Source organism: Mustela putorius, unplaced genomic scaffold, assembly GCF_011764305.1.
Source record: "Mustela putorius furo isolate JIRA1106 unplaced genomic scaffold, ASM1176430v1.1 tig00000460_pilon_pilon_pilon, whole genome shotgun sequence".
Lineage (NCBI taxonomy): Eukaryota > Metazoa > Chordata > Mammalia > Carnivora > Mustelidae > Mustela > Mustela putorius.
The window spans coordinates 15,683,384-15,690,222 of NW_025421389.1; positions in this window are offsets into that span (position 1 = coordinate 15,683,384).

Sequence of the window (6,839 nt, forward strand, 5' to 3'; positions counted from 1 at the left end):
TGGGTGCATAAGCAATGAATCTTGGAACACTGCATCAAAAACCAATGATGTATTTTATGGTGATTAACATAAAGCAATAGAAAAAAGAAAAAAATATGATTTCAGTTACAAAGTTTTAAATGGTTGTAAAAATGGTGCAAAACTATCACGTAAAAAAATCTCTTAAAATTTCTCAAAGATTATAAAAGAAATTGGAGGTATAGTAGTTAAAAATTCTTGATCAGGAGTTACAAATAACTATTTCAAGTACAAGCTTGTTATAAAGAAATTATGTTCTGGAAGCAAGGACAAATTTTCATTAAGAATTATGGATATATTTGAGAATATTACATAATTAAAATATGTTTCTTTAAAGATGGGTATTTTGACTTTTGAATAATCTGCATTAATATGTAGTGAATATGCTACCTTTTTCAGTTTTATCAAATATAACAGAATCCTGAACAGTTATTAAACATACATATATAGTTTAATAATTAATGCAAAAAGCTATGTAATTTCAAATTAAATCATAAAAGAGAATATTGTAGAGAATTTTATGCATTGTCTTTAGTTGTTTTCAATTAGTGATTAAATCCCAATAATCTAGCCCAAGAATACCAGAAAATAAAGTTGTTAAATTATTTTATTTAGTCAGCTTTGTTTTCAGATTTGATTAAGTGGTTGGGGCAGTCATTGTATAGTGATAGTGACTATATTATATAGTGACAGCTATTATGCCTTCAAATATTTTTCTGTCTCCTCTTCTCCCTCTCTGAGCCTCCAGTTAGACATCTATTGGGCTGTTCGATGTCTTATGGCTCACTGATGCTCTATCCATTTTTTTCTAGTTGTCTTCTTTTTGTATTTCATTTTGGGTAGTTTCCATTGCTGTTCAAGTTCACACATCATTTCTTCTGTGGTATCTGATCTAGTTTTAACCCCATGCAGTATATATATTTTTTACAGAAACTTTATTTTATATTTATAGAAAAATTACAAAGCTAGTACAGTTACAGTGTATTCAATATCCAGTTCCTGCTGTTATTTTATTTTATTTTATTTATTTATTTTTTTTGCTTAACTGCCATGACTCTCAATTTTTTAATACAATTTTTTATTTTTTATAAACATATATTTTTATCCCCAGGGGTACAGGTCTGTGAATCACCAGGTTTACACACTTCACAGCACTCACCAAAACACATACCCTCCCCAATGTCCATAATACCACCCCCTCCCCCCAACAACCCTCAGTTTGTTTTGTGAGATTAAGAGTCACTTATGGTTTGTCTCCCTCCCAATCCCATCTTCTTTCATTTATTCTTCTCGTACCCACTTAAGCCCCCATGTTGCATCACCACTTCCTCATATCAGGGAGATCATATGATAGTTGTCTTTCTCCTCTTGACTTATTTCGCTAAGCATGATACGCTCTAGTTCCATCCATGTTGTCGCAAATGGCAAGATTTCATTTCTTTTGATGGCTGCATAGTATTCCATTGTGTATATATACCACATCTTCTTGATCCATTCATCTGTTGATGGACATCTAGGTTATTTCCATAGTTTGGCTATTGTGGACATTGCTGCTATAAACATTCGAGTACACGTGCCCCTTTGGATCACTACGTTTGTATCTTTAGGGTAAATGCCCAATAGTGCAATTGCTGGGTCATAGGGCAGTTCTATTTTCAACATTTTGAGGAACCTCCATGCTGTTTTCCAGAGAGGTTGCATGCACCAGCTTGCATTCCCACCAACAGTGTAGGAGGGTTCCCCTTTCTCCGCATCCTCGCCAGCATCTGTCATTTCCTGACTTGTTGATTTTAGCCATTCTGACTGGTGTGAGGTGATATCGCATTGTGGTTTTGATTTGTATTTCCCTGATGCCGAGTGATATGGAGCACTTTTTCATGTGTCTGTTGGCCATCTGGATGTCTTCTTTGCAGAAATGTCTGCTCATGTCCTCTGCCCATTTCTTGATTGGATTATTTGTTCTTTGGGTGTTGAGTTTGCTAAGTTCTTTATAGATTCTGGACACTAGTCCTTTATCTGATATGTCGTTTGCAAATATCTTCTCCCATTCTGTCAGTTGTCTTTTGATTTTGTTAACTGTTTCCTTTGCTGTGCAAAAGCTTTTGATCTTGATGAAATCCCAATAGTTCATTTTTGCCCTTGCTTCCCTTGCCTTTGGCGTTGTTCCTTGGAAGATGTTGCTGCGGCTGAGGTCAAAGAGGTTGCTGCCTGTGTTCTCCTCAAGGATTTTGATGGATTCCTTTCGCACATTGAGGTCCTTCATCCATTTTGAGTCTATTTTTGTGTGTGGTGTAAGGAAATGGTCCAATTTCATTTTTCTGCATGTGGCTGTCCAATTTTCCCAGCACCATTTATTGAAGAGGCTGTCTTTTTTCCATTGGACATTCTTTCCTGCTTTGTCGAAGATTAGTTGACCATAGAGTTGAGAGTCTATTTCTGGGCTCTCTATTCTGTTCCATTGATCTATGGGTCTGTTTTTGTGCCAGTACCATGCTGTCTTGATGATGACAGCTTTGTAATAGAGCTTGAAGTCCGGGATTGTGATGCCACCAACGTTGGCTTTCTTTTTCAATATCCCTTTAGCTATTCGAGGTCTTTTCTGGTTCCATATAAATTTTAGAATTATTTGTTCCATTTCTTTGAAAAAGATGGATGGTACTTTGATAGGAATTGCATTAAATGTGTAGATTGCTTTAGGTAGCATAGACATTTTCACAATATTTATTCTTCCAATCCAGGAGCATGGAACATTTTTCCATTTCTTTGTGTCTTCCTCAATTTCTTTCATGAGTACTTTATAGTTTTCTGAGTATAGATTCTGTGCCTCTTTGGTTAGGTTTATTCCTAGGTATCTTATGGTTTTGGGTGCAATTGTAAATGGGATTGACTCCTTAATTTCCCTTTCTTCTGTCTTGCTGTTGGTGTAGAGAAATGCAACTGATTTCTGTGCATTGATTTTATATCCTGACACTTTACTGAATTCCTGTATAAGTTCTAGCAGTTTTGGAGTGGAGTCTTTTGGGTTTTCCACATATAGTATCATATCATCTGCGAAGAGTGATAATTTGACTTCTTCTTTGCCGATTTGGGTGCCTTTAATTTCCTTTTGTTGTCTGATTGCTGAGGCTAGGACCTCTAGTACTATGTTGAATAGCAGTGGTGATAATGGACATCCCTGCCGTGTTCCTGACCTTAGCGGAAAAGCTTTCAGTTTTTCTCCATTGAGAATGATATTTGCGGTGGGTTTTTCATAGATGGCTTTGATGATATTGAGGTATGTGCCCTCTATCCCTACACTTTGAAGAGTTTTGATCAGGAAGGGATGCTGTACTTTGTCAAATGCTTTTTCAGCATCTATTGAGAGTATCATATGGTTCTTGTTCTTACTTTTATTGATGTGTTGTATCACATTGACTGATTTGCGGATGTTGAACCAACCTTGCAGCCCTGGAATAAATCCCACTTGGTCGTGGTAAATAATCCTTTTAATGTACTGTTGAATCCTATTGGCTAGTATTTTGTTGAGTATTTTCGCATCTGTGTTCATCAAGGATATTGGTCTATAGCCCTCTTTTTTGGTGGGATCCTTGTCTGGTTTGGGGATCAAGGTGATGCTGGCCTCATAAAATGAGTTTGGAAGTTTTCCTTCCATTTCTATTTTTTGGAACAGTTTCAGGAGAATAGGAATTTTTTGTTCTTTAAATGTTTGGTAGAATTCCCCCGAGAAGCCGTCTGGCCCTGGGCTTTTGTTTGTTTGGAGATTTTTAATGACTGTTTCAATCTCCTTACTGGTTATGGGTCTGTTCAGGCTTTCTATTTCTTCCTGGTTCAGTTTGGTAGTTTATATGTTTCTAGGAATGCATCCATTTCTTCCAGATTGTCAAATTTATTGCCGTAGAGTTGCTCATAGTATGTTCTTATAATAGTTTGTATTTCTTTGGTGTTAGTTGTGATCTCTCCTCTTTCATTCATGATTTTATTTATTTGGGTCCTTTCTCTTTTCTTTTTGATAAGTCGGGCCAGGGGTTTATCAATTTTATTAATTCTTTCAAAGAACCAGCTCCTACTTTTGTTGATTTGTTCTATTGTTTTTTTGGTTTCTATTTCATTGATTTCTGCTCTGATCTTTATGATTTCTCTTCTCCTGCTAAGCTTAGGGTTTCTTTCTTGTTCTTTCTCCAGCTCCTTTAGGTGTAGGTTTAGATTGTGTACCTGAGACCTTTCTTGTTTCTTGAGAAAGGCTTGTACCGCTATATATTTTCCTCTCCTGACTGCCTTTGTTGTGTCCCACAGATTTTGAACCGTTGTATTTTCATTATCATTTGTTTCCATGATTTTTTTCAATTCTTCTTTAATTTCCCGGTTGACCCATTCATTCTTTAGAAGGATGCTGTTTAGTCTCCATGTATTTTGGTTCTTTTCAAATTTCCTTTTGTGGTTGAGTTCTAGCTTTAGAGCATTGTGGTCTGAAAATATGCAGGGAATGATCCCAATCTTTTGATACCGGTTGAGTCCTGATTTAGGACCGAGGATGTGATCTATTCTGGAGAATGTTCCATGTGCACTAGAGAAGAATGTGTATTCTGTTGCTTTGGGATGAAATGTTCTGAATATATCTGTGATGTCCATCTGGTCCAGTGTGTCGTTTAAGGCCTTTATTTCCTTGCTGATCTTTTGCTTGGATGATCTGTCCATTTCAGTGAGGGGAGTGTTAAAGTCCCCTACTATTATTGTATTATTGTTGATGTGTTTCTTTGATTTTGTTATTAATTGGTTTATATAGTTGGCTGCTCCCACGTTGGGGACATAGATATTTAAAATTGTTAAATCTTCTTGTTGGACAGACCCTTTGAGTATGATATAGTGTCCTTCCTCATCTCTTATTATAGTCTTTGGCTTAAAATCTAATTGATCTGATATAAGGATTGCCACTCCTGCTTTCTTCTGATGTCCATTAGCATGGTAAATTCTTTTCCACCCCCTCACTTTAAATCTGGAGGTGTCTTCGGGTTTAAAATGAGTTTCTTGGAGGCAACATATAGATGGGTTTTGTTTTTTTATCCATTCTGATACCCTGTGTCTTTTGACAGGGGCATTTAGCCCATTAACATTCAGGGTAACTATTGAGAGATATGAATTTAGTGCCATTGTTTTGCCTGTAAGGTGACTGTTACTGTATATGGTCTCTGTTCCTGCTGTTATTTTACATTAGTCACAGTTAATGAATCAGTATTAGTTAAAGCACATACTTGATTCATATTTTCTTAATTTTCATCTAATGTCCTTTTTTTATCATAGGATCCCACTTAGGATACCATGTTGCCCTGAGTAGTCATGTCTCATAGGCTCCTCTTGCCTGCCATAGTTTCTCAACTTCCCGTGTTTTGGATTATCTTGACAGTTTAAAACGTATTCATCAGATATTTTGTAGAATATCCCCAAATTGGGTTTTCTGATGTTTTCCTCATGATTTTTTGTGATTACGTATTTTTGGATTTGGCATACTTTTCATTTCATACATTGTATTTTTTAGGTCAAGGTGGACGATTTCAGTATTTTCATATCTGTGTCTTTCCTTAGCATGTCATTTTTAAAAAATCTTGTAGAACTTATAGAATTTATTAGTAACAGCTCTTTTTTTGTTCTTATATACTAGTTTTATTTATTTTTTAAACTTTCTAATTTAATTTCATTTTTTAAATTAAATTTTATTTTTTTGGTGTCCCAAGATTCATTGTTTATGCACCATACCCAGTGCTCCATGCAATATGTACCCTCCTTAATACCCACCCCATGCTCACCCAACTTATCCCCCACCCCCCACAACGTTCAGTTTGTTTCTTAGAGTCCACAGTCTCTCATGGTTTGTCTCTTCCTTTGATTTCCCCCAACTCACTTCTCTTTTCCTTCTCCCAGTGTCTTCCGTGTTAATCTTTATGCTCCACAAGTAAGTGAAACCATATGATAATTGACTCTCTCCACTTGATTTATTTAAAAGATTTTATTTATTTATTTGTGAGAGAGAGAGAGCATGAGAAAGTGAAAGAGCATGAGCAGTAGGGAGGGACAGAGGGAGAGGGAGAAACAGACTCCCCACTGAGGAGGGAGCCCAATGCTGAGCTTGATCCTGGGACCCCAGGATCATGACGTAGGGCAAAGGCAGATGTTTAGCTTACTGAGCCATCCAGGCACCCCTCTTATATACTAATTTAAAAATATGTGTTATTTTCTAGTATGTTTCTACAAGTTGAGTTTTTTTCATATTATACATGAAATTTTCCTACTTCTTGCCTCCCTGGTTTTAAGCTAGTTTTTAATTGGGTTTTCTATAATTTTAATCATGAAATTTGCTCTACTTTTTTTTTTTTTAAAGATTTTATTTTATTTATTTGACAGAGAGAAATCACAAGTAGGCAGAGAGGCAGAGAGAGAGAGGAGGAAGCAGGCTCCTTGCTGAGCAGAGAGCCAGATGCGGGACTCGATCCCAGGACCCCGAGATCATGACCTGAGCCGAAGGCAGCGGCTTAACCCACTGAGCCACCCAGGTGCCCAAAATTTGCTATACTTTTAAACTGAAATTATTCATTTGCAAATATTACATACGAAAAAAATTGATCTTAAATGTTGTCCGTCACTATTGGTGATAAAAACAGAAACACATAGCTTAAATGGCAGAGGTGAATTTTGTATTATTGTATTGTATTGTATTATTGTCTCTCTGGGATTTCTTCGTGTGTTTATGTCAACTTCAATTAATTTCCCCTAGGCTTGAGAAGTGGAGTTAATATAAATCAAGATATCTAACACTCAACTCTTATCCT